At 39.2% G+C, this 16,013-nt stretch overlaps 1 pseudogene; it reads right to left on the bottom strand.

Moving 5' to 3' along the window:
- Window positions 1–816: 816 nt before the first annotated feature.
- Window positions 817–1,616, bottom strand: LOC110542742 (voltage-dependent anion-selective channel protein 1-like; annotated as a pseudogene).
- Window positions 1,617–16,013: the final 14,397 nt, after the last annotated feature.

Below are 16,013 nucleotides of genomic sequence, written 5' to 3'. Positions count from 1 at the left end.
TTTACAGCATTTGAAAGGGAAGAGCTAATTCCACACAAAATGGAAGTCTCTAAAATGTACTCATTAAACTGCTAAAAAAATAGAGTGGTGAGGCTATAGCAGAAGTCAATTTACATCCCTAATGTTGACAGAGTGCGACCACAATTGCCTACCCAGCACAGAGCTAGAAAAACCGGAAGCTATTTCATACTTTAGTGCAATGGCAAAAAAAATAAAATAAAATAAATTAAAAAAGAAGAAGAAGAAGAAAAAGAAGAAGAAGAAAGAAAAGAAAACCATAGCAGAACACTGGCTCCATCATGTGCACCTTTTCCACCCTAAAATGACACAAAGGAACTAGCTAAACACACCCTGAAGACTGCTTTTGGTAGAAAACAGGTAACTGATTGGATAGGATGAGAACAGGTCATGACGATCTATCTAAAATGTCTCTTTCATATAGGTGTGCACATGCTTCCCAGCAGTTAAGATTGGGACACCAGTGTTCATTGCTCAGGAAGTCACATTTTCATCTGGGGACTGGATACAGACTTACAAAGGGCCCGCACACTCCCAGCAGTCATTCGCAGTCTGGCGTCTCTAGAGGTGGTCCTCCCCAACCCACACCTACAGCTAAAAAGACCTTGTCTGGAATGGGGTTTCAGCTGTATTCTGAAATGGTAAAAACCTTAAAGCCAAGCCATCCTTAGCCTGGAGGTCTAAAGTGGTATTTATCAATTCTTGAATCCCCAACATTCAACATTAAAAGGTACACTAAATTCTGAAGATAGCTATGCTGCAAAATAGTTTAAAAATTAAGGATTGAACAGTATTCATTTATGCTTGAAATTCCATTCTTAGACCAAGCTTGTGGCCATCCGCATTGACACTCTTGCCATCCAGCAGAGCTGACAGCTTCAGGGTCTGAATGTGCCCTAAGCCAATCAGGCTAGAGTTGTTCACTTTGGCTGAAAAGCTCACATCAGGGTCGACCTGGTACTTGGCCGCTATTTCAAAGCCAGTGTTACTACTTCCTGTTGTCCAGGCGAGACTGACAATCTCCAACTTCTTGTTCACCTACTGGTAAATGGAGCCACCAAACTCTGTCCTGTCGTTCACGTTAGTATGAAGCTGGAATTTGTCTGTCTTGTAGCCAACTGCGAACTCTGGTCACTCGGGACTTCGCAGTCTCAAAATTCATCTGGTAGCCAGCCAGCCCTCATAGCCAAGCACCAGAGCGCCCCCGATCAAGGGCTCAGTGATGTCAAAGTCCAAGTCACAGTCTAGGCTGATAAGTTCCCTCTTGTACCGTCTTGATTTTTGAACTTTTTTTTCCCAGTGTTGTGTGAGAAGGATGAGTCAAAGGTCAGCTTTAACCCACGCGCGAGCTGGTCTTTCATGGTGATCTCGGTACCCAGATTGTTGTCTGTGTTTCACTTCTCTGTAAATGTTAGCCCGTACTCGGTCCACCTGTACTTGGTTTTCAGGCTGCCATTCACTGAGCCGCAGTTGGTAAACTCCAATCCATTCTCGGACATCGTTTTCAAATCGAGTTTTATTAAGCCAAAGCCATAGCCTTTAGTGAAGACATCCCTGGCGAAGTTGCCAAGATCAGAATATGTGGGAGGCACAGTCATTTTCTCAGAGGTGGGGATGGCAGGAGCAGTGGCAGCTAGGATGGGGGTTGCAGCAAGCAGCCTGGGAGTGCTGGGAGCTGGCCGAGGGCAGGCTGGCCCCTGGAAATATATTTTACAAAGCCAGGTTATTTCTCAATACAAGCACATGCATGCAAGGTTGCACATAATGTTAAAACATATTGCAGGTACTTCGGTCAAATGTTATTAAGCTTTTACCAAACTAATGATCTATGATCAAAGAGCACCTATTTTTGTTATTCATATAAGAGTTTTATTCAGTCTCCATTAAAACCACAATGGCCTTTGAAGAAGACAGACTTCTTGGGTTCTTCGTAAGTGTGGCTTTCCTCCTTAAGTGCTGAGTAATGAAAGCATATTGAGTTCTATTTTTAACAGCCTAAGTTAAAAAAAGTGATTATTTCATTGACTACCAAACCTTTGCAAATGCAAGTAATGGTTTATTGGTATCCCATTCTTAGGCATATCACCACAAAAATAGGGGCATGGGAGCAGATGGGGGAGGGAGTGTGGGATTGGGAGGGGTGGAGGGAAGGGTCTACAGACAAACTGAATAAACTGTAATTCATATGAAAAATTAAAATTTAATAATAATAAAACAAACTATCTTGAAATATTTGCTAAACCATACTCATTACAGCACTATTTATAGTAGTCAAATAGTGGAAGCAATCCAAATATCTACAGATAGTGTGATTCATGGTTGATGTTTTTACTCTGTTTTAAATTTTCTGAAAAAAAAATCCCTCCTACTATTTTCTAATTGTTATGCTACTTTAAAATATTATTAACAATATTCAAATTATATTGTTCTTACATTGTGAACTATGTGTGCCCTCTTTAATTTGCTGAACACAAATAAAATGATTTCTGCTCATGTTTTCTATTGCATAAGCAGTTTCTCTAACATTTTTATACCACTGTTTAACAAGAGGCTACATTTATTGCATATTCTTCCTCATGTTCTTTCTCTCCATTTTATATTCAGTCCTGCTTAAAGATAATCAGGACGATACACCTCAGAGTACTATTCCAGTCTGGGTAATATGAAGTTTGCTTTTGTTTTGTGGATATTCTTATTAAGGAATTAAAATGCCTAAACATGATCAGTTCAGTTCCTTTGGTGTGAATAAATTGCTGTAAGTAGAAAAATCTCTTCCATACAACAAATAAAGAAAATTATTGCAGAAAAACACATAAGGAGAAGTTCAACATCCCTAGCCATCAGAGAGATACAAATCAAAACGACCCTGAGATTTCACCTTACACCCATCAGAATGGCTAAGAACAAAAATTCAAGAGACAATGCATGCTGGAGAGGCTGTGGAGAAAGGGGAACCCTCCTCCATTGCTGGTGGGAATGTCAACCGGTACAACCACTATGGAAATCAAGCTGGCGCTTTCTCAGACCATTAGGAATAGTAAAGTTCACTCCTTCTTCTTCTTCTTCTTCTTCTTCTTCTTCTTCTTCTTCTTCTTCTTCTTCTTCTTCTTCTTCTTCTTCTTCTTTTTGATTGAGACAGGGCCTCATTATGTATTCCTACATAGACTCAAACTTATGATTCATCATTCTCATCATACCAGATTACTTTCACATTCTTGATCATACATTATTTTTTGGTAAATCATACTACTTTGACTTGACTCCTGGAGTTTAGAAATTGGTATAGTTATAAAATTGAAATGTTGGGTTATAAAAGATGAATACCAGGTCATAAAATACTTCACTAACTCCAAACACATACTATTCTGTCACTCTTTAACTCGGTGATGGAGTGGTGGAAGTGAGAGTCATTTTTTTCTCCTTTCATAAAACATGTTGTGTTTCTGCTCTTTCACATAAGGTAAAAAAATGAAAGAGAAAGCAATTACTTTAAGCAAGACTACTTTAATCTAGCCACATTCTTTATGTACTAGAAGAGCAAACATTAATGTTGGTAGACACATCCAAGCAGTAAAAGGTGCTTAGGTATGCCACATTCTTAATTTAATGCTGTGTTAAGTAAATAGTAGCTGACTCTCTCAGTAGAGACGTTTTGAACCTTTTTGCAATGTGAGCTGATATAAACACTGAGCTATGAACAGCTGCCTCATTATAAAAGTGCTGACTTACCCTGCACCATATTGATGCTGATTAGAGGGTAGACACCAACTTGCTGCATTTTGGAGTCTGGGAGGTTTGTCCTTAGGAATATTTTTACACTCCAAGGAAGCTTAATGAGGGATTCAGCTGTTAATAAAACCTCTGAATCAGACTTTCTAATTTCCCCCCTCAAGACTATAGATTTCAGAGGAATAAAATTTGAATCTGTTTTCTAGGATGAACTTCACAGTAAGAAATGTGGTTAATTACAAACCTACTTTTTGTCATTTTTCTGTTCTATACATGAATTCATTGTTATGAAATTTTTTCCAGGGAATATGCGCATATGTATGTGTGTGTGTGTATGTGGTACATATTCAGTATGTCTTCTTAATAGACTACATAGAAAAATAATGATGTTTCAAAGGAGTGATAATAATTGTTACGTTCTCAATAATAGAGAAATTAGTATATTTAGGATATATAATCAGCTTAGCAAGTGTAGCATACTTTTATTTGGAAGATGTATGACTTTCCAAATTAGGTAACACAGAGTTGCAAAGCATGTGAAACTCTAGTCAAATAGACAAAATGTGATATTTTTTCCAGAAGTGCCTGTAGGCAGACATCCCATGCCTATAGAAGCAGTATAAGCATGGATAAATACCAATAATATGGTTGGATTAATACTTTAGAGGGATAGAAAGTTTGGAACTGAGGCTGAAGGTACATGACATTAACTGTTTATCAAAGGTGCTTTATACTTGAACAATGAGGCTGTGTTTCATTATGCAATAGAGACAAGGCATTATTTGGGTTCAACAGAGTGGTGATAGTTCTATACTTCTGTTCTGGCTAAATCACTTTAAAGGCAGATCTGGGGTAAATAAGAGAAAGAAAGCTTGGACTCAGGAAGCAAAAGTCCATGGATATAGTGGAAGTATGTGTTTACATGTAAGCAGAAAGAAAACTATAATTGAAAACAGAAAATAATTTCAGAGGTAAAAAGATAGAGTAAACCATGTACATGGATAAAATTACAACAACAAATATTTAGCATATTGAGAAAGAAAAAATAATGCTGGAAGCATTATTGCTAAGAATAGTCACATTTAGATTTGCATAGTAAAACAGCAAAAATTAAAATGCCAGACAAGACATCATACAGAGTGAAGAGGAGCCCATAGAAATATAATCCTTTGATTTGTTTGTCATGTTTCCCTTTTCATGGTGCCAACTCATTTGATCTCATGTTTTTTGTATCTTATTTCATGTATACTTGAATAGTTTACTAAGTGTCGATTTTATATTTTCCTGAATTTAATTCTGCTGATATTCTTCATTACCGTTTAAATTTTTCTAACGGGAACAGTGTAATTGTCAGTGGAAGGTGTGGGATTTATAACTGACTAGTCATAAAACCTCTCAATAAAATTTTAATCCTTGAATCATATGATATATGATAAAAGTTTTATGCAACTTTTTCTGAGTACTAAATCTTAATTTTCCAGAATTTGTGAATAATCACATAATCACTTACTTCCCCTGACTTTGTTTTAAGAATATGAAATAAGAACCTTTAAATATTGCTTGAGAAGTACAATTTTGTGGTATAAGTTAAATTGTGTTTGCATATTTAATGTTAAAACATGAAGAGGATAGAAATAGAATGGTGGATCAATGGAACTGAATAGAAGACCCAGAAATAAACCCAAGCACTTATGGATACTTGATTTTTGACACAGAAGCCAAAACCATTCAATGGAAAAAAAAATAGCATCTTCAACAAATAGTGCTGGTCCAACTGGATGTCTACATGCAGAAGAATGCAAATATATCCATATTTATCACCCTGCACAAAACTAAAGTCCAAGTGGATCAAAGACCTCAACATAAAACCAGCACACTAAATCTGTTAGAAGAAAAAGTGGGGAAGAGCCTAGGACTTATTGGCACAGGAGACAAATTCCTGAACAGAAAACCAACTCTAAGAGCAACTCTAAGTTGCTCTAAGAGCAACAATCGCTAAATGGGACCTTGTGAAACAATAAGCTTTTGTAAAGCAAAGGACACTGTCATCAGAACAAAACAACAGCCTACAGATTGGGAAATGATCTTCACCAACCCTATATATGACAGAGGGCCAATATCCAGAATATATAAAGTACTCAAGAAGTTAAAAAGCAACAAATCTAGTAATCCAATTAAAATATGGTGTACGGAGCTAAACAAAGAATTCTCTGTAGAGGAATATAAAATGGCAGAGAAACACTTAAAGAAATGCTCAACATCCTTAGCCATCAGGAAGATACAAATCAAAATGACCCTGAGATTTAACTTTACACCATCAGAATGGCTAAGATTAAAAACTCAAGCGACAACACATGCTAGAGAGGTTGTGGAGAAAGGGGAACCCCCCTCCACTGCTGGTGAAAATGTAAACTTGTACAACCACTTTGGAAATCAATCTGGCACTTTCTCAGAAAATTAGGAATAGCGCTTTCTCAAGATCCAGCTATAGCACTCCTAGACATTTATCCAAAATATGCTCAAGTAAACAAGGACATTTGTTCAGCCATGTTTGTGGCAGCTTTGTTCATGATGGCCAGAGCCTGGAAACAGCCCAGATGGCCCTCAATGGAGGAATGGATGCCGAGGCTGTGGTACATTTACACAGTGGAATGCTGCTCAGTAATTAAAAACAAGGAAATCATGAAGTGTGCAGGCAAGTGGTAGGATCTAGAGAAGATCATCCTAAGTGAGGTGTCCCAGAGGCAGAGGGCCACACACAGTATATGCTCACTTGTGACTGGATACTGGACCTATAGGATAGGATAGGCACACTAGGGTCTGTACACCTAGGGAAGCTGGACAGGAAGGAGGTCTTACGTTGGGAAGATCAACCCTCACTTGGAAGGACAGGTGGGATGGACATTGGAAGTGGGAAGGGAGGAGAGGCCGGACGGGAGTCTGCCATGGAAGGCCTCTGGGGGACTGTACCTATCAGTGTGTCTGCGCAGATGTTGAGACTCATGGTTGGACCGGGGGCAGAGTGTGGGGAGTCTTATGTAGGAAGGGGGAGATGGTGGGACATGGAGGGGATGGGAGCGCCACGGGAACCAGGTATGTCTGGGCACAGGGGTCTTTTCTGGGACTGGTTCTCCAACCAAAGACCGTGCCTGGATGTGGCCTGGAGCCCCTGCTCAGATGTGGCCCTTGGAGGCGGCATCCGGCGCGGGGGGGGGGGGTTTGCCTAGTAAGGGGAAGGAGAATTGTCTCTGGAATGAACTCAATAACGGGCTCTTTGCCGCCCCTAAAAAGGGAGCAGTCTGTGGGGCCACGGAGGAGGACATTGTGGCCAGTCCTGGTGAGACCTGATGGACTGGGGTCCAATGGCGGGTGAGAGGGACTTCCCCTGTAGGTGGTCTTGGAGAGGGTCTGGGAGGAGATGTGGGAACGAGGGTGGAATTGTGAGGGAATGGGGGAGGAGCTGCGGCTGGGATGCAAAATGATGACTGTGATTGATAGAGAAAAAATAAAGATTAAGAAGGAAAAGAAAAAAAAAACATGCAGAGGGAGCTGAATGTGGTGACTTATACCTTCTATAGTCCTAATATACAAGAAGAGGGATCAAGATCTCACAAATTCGAAAGGTAGAATGCCGTCCTGGGCAACAATGAGTTCAAGGCAAACCTATACTTTATAGTGAGACCACTTTTTTTAAGTTGTATTTTTTTTTAATTAATTACAGTTTATTCACTTTGTATTCCCCATAAGCCCCTTTCTTCTTCCCTCCCGGTCCCACTCTCCCTCCCCCTTCTTCACGAATGCCCTCCCCAAGTCCACTGATAGGGGAGGTCCTTTTCTCCTTCCTTCTGATCTTAGTCTATCATATCCCATCAGGAGTGGCTGCATTGTTGTCTTCTGTGGCCTGGTAAAACTGCTCTCCCCTCAGGGGGAGGTAATCAAAGAGCAGGCCAATCAGATTATGTCAAAGGCTGTCCCTCTTCCCATTACTATTTAACCCACTTAGACACTAAACTGCCAAGGGCTACATCTGTGCAGGGGTTCTAGGTTATCTCCATGCATGGTACTTGGTTGGAGTATGGGTCTCTGGGAAGACCCCTGTGTTCAAATTTTTTTGGTTCTGTTGTTCTCCTTGAGGGGTTCCTGTCCTCTCCAGCTCTTACTATTTCCCACTTCTTACATAAGATTCCCTGCCCTCTGCCCAACAGTTGGGCATAAGTCTCAGCATCTGCTTTGATAGTCTGCAGGGCAGAGCCTTTCAGAGGCCCTCTGTGGCAGGTTCCTAGCTTGTTTCCTGTTTTCTTCTTCTTCTGATGTCCATCCTCTTTGCCTTTCCGGATGGGAATTGAGCATTTTAGTCAGGATCCTCTCTCTTGATTAGTTTCTTTAGATATACAGATTTTAGTAGGTTTATCCTATGTTATATGTCTATATGAGTGAGTATATACCATGTGTGTCTTTCTGCTTCTGGGACAGCTCACTCAGGATAATCCTTTCCAGGTCCCACCATTTACCTGCAAATTTCATGATTTCCTTATTTTTCGTTGCAGAGTAATACTCCATTGTGTAGATGCACCACAATTTCTGTATCCATTTTTCAGTTAAGGGGCATCTGGGCTGTTTCCAGCTTTTGGCTATTACAAATACAGCTGCCACAAACATGGCTGAGCAAATATCCTTATTGTGTAATTGAGCCTCTTTTGGATATATGCCTAGGGGTGGTATGGGTGGATCTTGAGGAAGCACTATTCCTAGTTGTCTGAGAAAGTGCCAGATCGCTTTCCAGAGTGATTGTACAAGTTTACATTCCCACCAGCAGTGGAGGAGCGTTCCCCTTTCTCCACAACCTCTCCAGCATGTGTTGTCTCTTAAGTTTTTTATTTTAGCCATTCTGATGGGTGTAAGGTGAAATCTTAGGGTTGTTTTGATTTGCATTTCCCTAATGATTAGTGACATTGAGCATTTCAAGGACACCGTCATCAAAACAAAACGACTGCCTACAGATTGGGAAAGAATCTTCACAAACCCTTTATCTGACAGAGGGCTAATAGCCAGTATTTATAAAGAACTAAAGAAGCTGAAAAACAGCAAACCAAGTAATCCAATTAAAAAATGGGGAACAGAGCTAAACAGAGAACTCTCTGTAGAGGAATAGTGAGACCATTTTTACAAAGAACTAGGAACCAGACTTGTAGTTCAGTTGAGAAAATTGATGGCTAGCATGAGCAAGGTCCTGAGTTTGAACTATAGCACCACATGAAAAAAAACGCTTTGGGGAGAAATTCTTCAGGGCACAGCTGCATGAAGAAGACTGATGGCTGCATCTACAGTTGTCAGAGATTGGTATAGCTCTAAAAGAGTCATCAACCCTAACCAGCCAGAAGTAAAGGGGCCATCTCTCCACATTAACCTCTCTCCTATGTAGGACTGAGAGATTGGAAGGGAGGTTGCATCCTCAACACCCCAAATAAAGAAGGATTTTAAAAACAGGTGCTACATTCTACATTTACTCAATATTCTTTAACTTTTTTTTTCTTGCTTATTTAGCTTAGATCATTTAGTTTATCTTTGAGTACTGACATTCTGTTTTTTGCTTGATTCACTCTACTTGTAGAATTTCTCTTGTTTCCTAGGCAATTTATTCAGTTTTCCAATTTTGTGTTAATTTTTGAGTTCTCTTCAACATTTCTATTTGAGTTCTGTTCTCAATTCCCTATTGTCTTTCTCATTCCCATAAGCCTTATGTGTGTGGTTTCTTGAGCATCACTATAAGGTGTTTATTATTCTTATGATCTTTGCTCTTGATTTCATTGAGCTGTTTCTTTGTTTCTTCTTTTAAGCCTTTGAGATATTTGATGGGCTTGATAGTTGTTCTTTGATATTCTCTCCTGTTCATCTAGCTCATTCTCATTGGCAAACATTTCTACAGTACTGGAAGGTGAATAAATATTGCATCAGGTAAAACCTTTCAATGTCAGCACCAAAGACTGATTTACTAATCAGTCATAACAATTTATTATTTTTCTTTGTTTCTTTTTTTTTTTTTTGTCTTTTGAGACAGGTTTTTTTTTTAATTTTATTTTTCTTTTTAGTTACATTTTGTTAACTCTGTGTCCCAGGTGTATCCCACTCCCTCATTCCCTCCCCAACCCACACTCCCTCCCAGGTCTCCTCCCTGCCCCTTTCCAAGTCCACTGATAGGGGAGGACCTCCTCCCCTTTCATTTGACCCTGTTTTATCAGGTATCTTCAGGGCTGGCTGCAAAGTCCTCCTCTGTGGACTAACAGGACTGCTCCTCCACTGGGGGAGGAGGGGGAGTAAAAGAGCCTGCCCTTGAGATACTGTTAGAAAAAGTCCTTGTTCCCCTTAGTTTGGAAAACTATTTGGTTACTGAGCTACCACGGGCCACATCTGAGTAGAAGTTCCAGGTTATCTCCATAGATGGTCCTTGGTTGAGTGTCAGTCTCAGAAAAGATCCTGTGCCCAGATATATTTGGTCCTTGTAGAGTTCCTATCCTTTCCATATCATACTAACTCCCCTTCTTTCATATGATTCCCTGCACTCTGCCAAGGGTTTGGTTATGAGTCTTAGTGTCTGCTTTGAAACACTGCTAAGTAGAGTCTTTCAGATGCACTCAGTAGACTCCTGTCATACATTCAATGCACATCCCATTTGTCTTTCTAAATGAGGATTGATCATCTTCTCCCATGTCCACTTTCTTGATTATCTTCTTTAGGTGTGTAGATTTCATTATGTTTATCATATCTTGTAGGTCTATATAAGCGAGTATATACCATGTTTGTCTTTCTCCTTCTGGGATACTTCACTCAGAATGAACTTTTCTACATCCCACCACTTGCCTGCAAATTTCATGATTTCCTCTTTTTGATTGCTGAGTAGTATTCCATTGTGTAAAAATACCACAATTTCTGTACCCATTCCTCCATTGATGGACATCTGGGTTGTTTCCAGGTTCTGACTATTACAAATAAAGCTGATACAAACATGGTTGAACAAATGTCCTCGTTGTGTACTTGAGCAAATTTTGGGTATATACCTAGGAGTGGTATAGCTGGGTCTTGAGGTAGCACTACTCCTAATTGTCTGAGAAAGCACCAGATTGACTTCCAAAGTGGTTGTACCAGTTTACATTCCCACCAGCAATGGAGGAGGGTTCCCCTTTCTCCACAACCTCTCCAGCATGTGTTATCACTTGAGTTTTTCATTTTAACCATTGTGATGGGTGTAAGGGGACATCTCAGGGTCGTTTTGATTTGCATTTCCCTAATGGCTAAGGAGGGTGAGCATTTCTTTAAGTGTTTCTCTGTCATTCGATGTTCCTCTTTCGAGAATTCTCTGTTTAGCTTCCTTCCCCAATTTTTAATGGGATTATTTGGTTTGTTGCTTTTCTGCTTGTTTAGTTCTTTATATATACTGGATATTAGCCCTCTGTCAGATAAAGGATTGGTGAAGATTCTTTCCCAATCTGTAGGCAGTCTTTTTTTTTTTTTTTTTTTTTTTTTTTGATGACAGTGTCTCTTGCTTTACAGAAGCTTTTCAGTTTCATGAGGTCCCATTTATTGATTATTGCTCTTAGAGCCTGTGCTGTTGGTGTTCTGTTCAGGAAGTTGTCTCCTGTGCCAATGAGTTCTAGGCTGTTCCCTAATTTTTCTTCTAACCGATTTAGAGTATCTGGTTTTATGTTGAGGTCTTTGATCCACTTGGACTTCAGTTTTGTGCAGGGTGATAAATATGGATCTATTTTCCTTTTTCTGCATGTAGACATCCAGTTGGACCAGCACCATTTGTTGAAGATGCTGTCTTTTTTCCATTGAATGGTTTTGGTTTCTTTGTCAAAAATGAAGTATTCATAGGTGTGTGGGTTTATTTCTGGGTCTTCTATTTGGTTCTGTTGATCCTGCTTTCTGTTTCTATGCCTATACCATGCAGTTTTTATTACTATTGCTCTGTAGTACAGCTTGAGAATGAGGTTGGAGGTACCTCCAGATGATCTGTTGTGGTACAGGATCGTTTTGGAGATTCTGGGTTTTTTGTTTCTCCATATGAAGCTGAGAATCTTTTTTTCAAAGTCTGTAAAGAATTGAGTTGGTATTTTGATGGGAATTGCATTGAATCTGTGGATTGCTTTTGGCAGGATGGCCATTTTCACACTGTTAATCCTACCAATCCATGAGCACGGGAGATCTTTCCATCTTCTGATATCTTCTTCGATTTCTTTCTTCAGAGAATTGAAGTTTTTCTCAAACAGGTTTTTCACTTGCTTGTTTAGAGTCACACCAAGGTACTTTATGTTATTAGTGGCTATTGTGAAGGGTGTTGTTTCCCTAATTTCTTTCTCAGCCTTTTTGTCTTTGGTATACAGGAGGGCTTCTGATTTTTTGAGTTGATTTGTATCCAGCCAATTTGCTGAAGGTGTTTATCAGCTGAAGAAGTTCCCTGATTGAATTTTTGGGGTCGCTCATGTATACCATCATATCATCTGCAAATAGGGACACTTTCACCTCTTCCTTTCTGATTTGTATCCCCTTGATCTCTTTTAGTTGTCTTATTGCTCTGGCAAGGACTTCAAGTACTATGTTGAAGAGATATAGAGAGAATGGGCAGCCTTGTCTTGTCTCTGATTTCAGTGGGATTGTTTTAAGTTTCTCTCCGTTCTGTTTGATATTGGCTATAGGTTTGCTGTATATCGCCTTTACTATGTTTAGATATGTGCCTTGTATCCCTGATCTCTCCAAGACTTTAAACATGAATGGGTGTTGGACTTTGTCAAATGCTTTTTCGGCATCTAAGGAGATGATCATGTGGTTTTTCTCCTTCAGTTTGTTTATGTGGTGGATTACATTGATGGATTTCCATATGTTGAACCACCCTTGCATGCCTGGGATGAAGCCTACTTGGTTATGGTGGATGATATCTTTGATGTGTTCTTGGATTCGGTTTGCAAGTATTTTATTGAGTATTTTTGCATCAATGTTCATAAGAGAGATAGGTCTGAAGTTCTCTTTTTTTGTTGGATCTTTGTGTGGTTTAGGTATCAAGGTGACTGTGGCTTCATAGAATGAGTTTGGTAGTGTTCCCTCTGTTTCTATTTTGTGGAATAGTTTGAGGAGAATAGGTGTTAGCACTTCTTTGAAGGTCTTGTAGAATTCTGCGCTGAAGCCATCTGGTCTAGGGCTTTTTTTGGAGTGGAGACTGTTAATGACTGCTTCAATTTCCTTGGGAGATATAGGGCTATTCAGTCTTTCTACCTAATCTTGACTTAATTTTGGTAGATGGAATATGTCAAGAAAATTATCCATTTCATTTAGATTTTCAAATTTTGTGGCACATAGGCTTTTGTAGTATGACCTAATGATTGTTTGGATTTCCTCAGTGTCTGTAGTTATGTCACCCTTTTCTTTTCTGATTTTGCTGATTTGGATAATTTCTCTCTGCCTTTTAGTTAGTTTGGCTAAGGGTTGTCTGTCTTGTTTATTTTCTCAAAGAACCAGCTTTTTGTTTCATTGATTCTTTGGATAGTTTTATTTATTTCTAATTGATTGATTTCAGCCCTTAGTTTGATTATTTCCACCCATCTGCTCCTCTTGGGTGTATCTGCTTCTGTTTTTCTAGGTTTTTCAGTTGAGCCATTAAGTTGGTTGTATGTGATGTTACAAATTTCTTCTTACAGGCACTTAGTGCTATAAAATTTCCTCTGAGCCCTGCTTTCAATGTTTCCTATAACTTTGGGTATGTTGTGCCTTCATTTTCATTGAATTCTAGGAAGTCTTTAATTTCTTTCTATATTTCTTCCTTAACCCAGCTGTCATTGAGTAGTAAGTTGTTCAGTTTCCATGTGCGTGTTGGTTTTTTGTTCTGTTGTTGTTGATATCCAGCTTTAGTCCATGGTGGTCAGATAGTATACAAGGGATTATTTCAATCCTTTTGTATCTGTTAAGGTTTGCTTTGTGACCCACTATATGGTCTATTTTGGAGAAGATTACATGTGGTGCTGAAATGAAGGTGTACTCTTTTGAGTTTGTGTGAAACGATCTGTAGACGTCTATTAGGTCCATTTGATTTAGGGATTCTGTGAGTGCTTTTATATCTCTTTTTGGTGTTTGTCTAGTTTATCTGTCCCTTGGTGAGAGTAGAAGTCTCCCACTATTAAGGTATTAGGATCAATGTATGATTTAAGCTTTAATAATGTTTTATTTACGAATGTTGGTGCTCTTGTATTTGGGGCATAGATATTCAAGATTGTTATGTCCTCTTGGTGGATTTTTCCTTTGATGAGAATATAGTGGCCTTCCTTATCTTTTTTGATTAACTTTGGATGAAAGTCTATTTTATTAGATATTAGGATGGCTACTCCAGCTTGTTTTCTGGAACCATTTGCTTGAAAAACAGTTTTCCAGCCCTTTACTCTGAGGTAGTGTTTATCTTTGTTGCATAGGTGTGTTTCTTGGATGCAACAGAATGTTGGATCCTGTTTCCTTAACCATTCTGTTATCCTGTGTCTTTTTATTGGTGAGTTGAGTCCATTGATATTAATAGATAATAGTGACCAATCCATGTTAGTTCCTTTTGTAATGGAGTCGGGGATCTTACCCTGTTTCATTGCTTGTTTTCTTTTCATTTTTGTTGGGATATTATCTGTATGCCCTGTTTTATGGGTGAAGTTGTTTTTGTTGGATTGGAGTTTTCCTTCTAGTATCTTCTGTAGGGTTGGTTTGCTATATAGATATTGCCTAAATTTAGTTTTGTCATGGAATATTTTGTTTTCTCCATCTATGTTGATTGAAAGCTTTGCAGGTTATAGTAGTCTGGGTTGACATTTGTGATCTCTTAGAGTCTCCATGATACTTGCCCAGGCCCTTTTGGCTTTCATAGTTTCTGATGAGAAGTCCGGTGTGATTCTCATAGGTCTACCTTCATATGTTACTTGGCCTTTTTCCCTTGCTGCTTTTAATATCTTTTCTTTGTTCTGTAGATTTAGTGTTTTGACTATGATGTGACGTGATGTGTTTCTTTTCTGGTCTAGTCTATTTGGTGTTCTGTAGGCCTCTTGTATATTTATGGACAGCTCTTTCTTTAAGTTGGTAAAATTTTCTACTATGATTTTCTTGAAAATATTTTCTGGACCTTGGAGCCTGGAGTCTTCTTTTTCATGAATTCCTATGATTCTTAGATTTTGTCTTTTCATAGCATCCTTATTTCTTGGATATTTTTTTGTTTGGAACTTTTGTGATTTTACTTTTTCTTTGAGAGAAGTATCCATTTCTGCAAGTGTGTCTTCAGCTCCAGAGATTCTCTCTTCCATCTCTTGTATTCTGTTGGTGATGCTTACTCTTGTGGTTCCTGATCTTTTCTCCAAGTTCTCCAGCTCAAGGGTTTTCTCATTTGTGTTTTCTTTATTGATTCTAATTCTGTTTTAATGCCTAGCACCATTTCTTTCATGTGTTTGAATTTGGATTCCTGTCTTTCTACGATGGCCTCTATTTCTTTGTTCATTTCCTTTTTATATGCCACTAATTTTTTCTCTACTTGTGCCTCTATTTGTTTGGCTATGTTTTCCTGTATTTCTTTAAGGATTTTTGTCTATTTCTTCTTTCTTTACCTCCAACTGACTGGCCAACTCTTTGAAAGATTTGTTCATTTCCTCCTTATGAGCCTCAAATAATTGGGCAAGCATGGCTTTAAAGTCATTTTCCTGTGCTTCTGATGAATTGGAGTATCCATCGATTTTGGGGTTTGCTGGTGAAGTCATGATGTCCTGATTTATGTTGGAAGTGTCCTTTCATCTACCCCTGGCCATTGGCTTATCTGAAACCTTCCCTGTTTGTTTTTGGATTCTGCAGATCAGACTGGTACTGCCTCTCTCTGGCGTCTGGAGAGTTCTTCAGGAAGCTGAGAGAGGTCCTGTGTCCTTAGTGTGTGCTGAGGACTAGCTGTACCTGTGGGAGACAAGTACGCAGGAGCAAACAGGGCAAATGCAAGCGTGCGTGTATGTGTGTGTATGTGTGTGTGTGGGGGTGTGTGTAAGTGTGCGTGGATGTGTGTCTCGAGGGACAGAGTGATGGCTAATGTTGAGCCCTTGAGTGTGTGGGAGGGGCTCTGCACAGTATATGTTGCAGGCGCATTTCTGGCATTTTAATATCTTTTCTTTGTTCTGTAGATTTAGTGTTTTGACTATGATATGACGTGATGTGTTTCTTTCTGGCATTTCTGGCATTTCAATTTCTGGCATTAACTGCTTTAAGTACTC

Source organism: Meriones unguiculatus, chromosome 15 (genome assembly GCF_030254825.1).
Source record: "Meriones unguiculatus strain TT.TT164.6M chromosome 15, Bangor_MerUng_6.1, whole genome shotgun sequence".
Lineage (NCBI taxonomy): Eukaryota > Metazoa > Chordata > Mammalia > Rodentia > Muridae > Meriones > Meriones unguiculatus.
The sequence above is the reverse complement of the archived record's forward strand: the minus strand, read 5'-3'. Positions and strand labels throughout refer to the sequence as shown.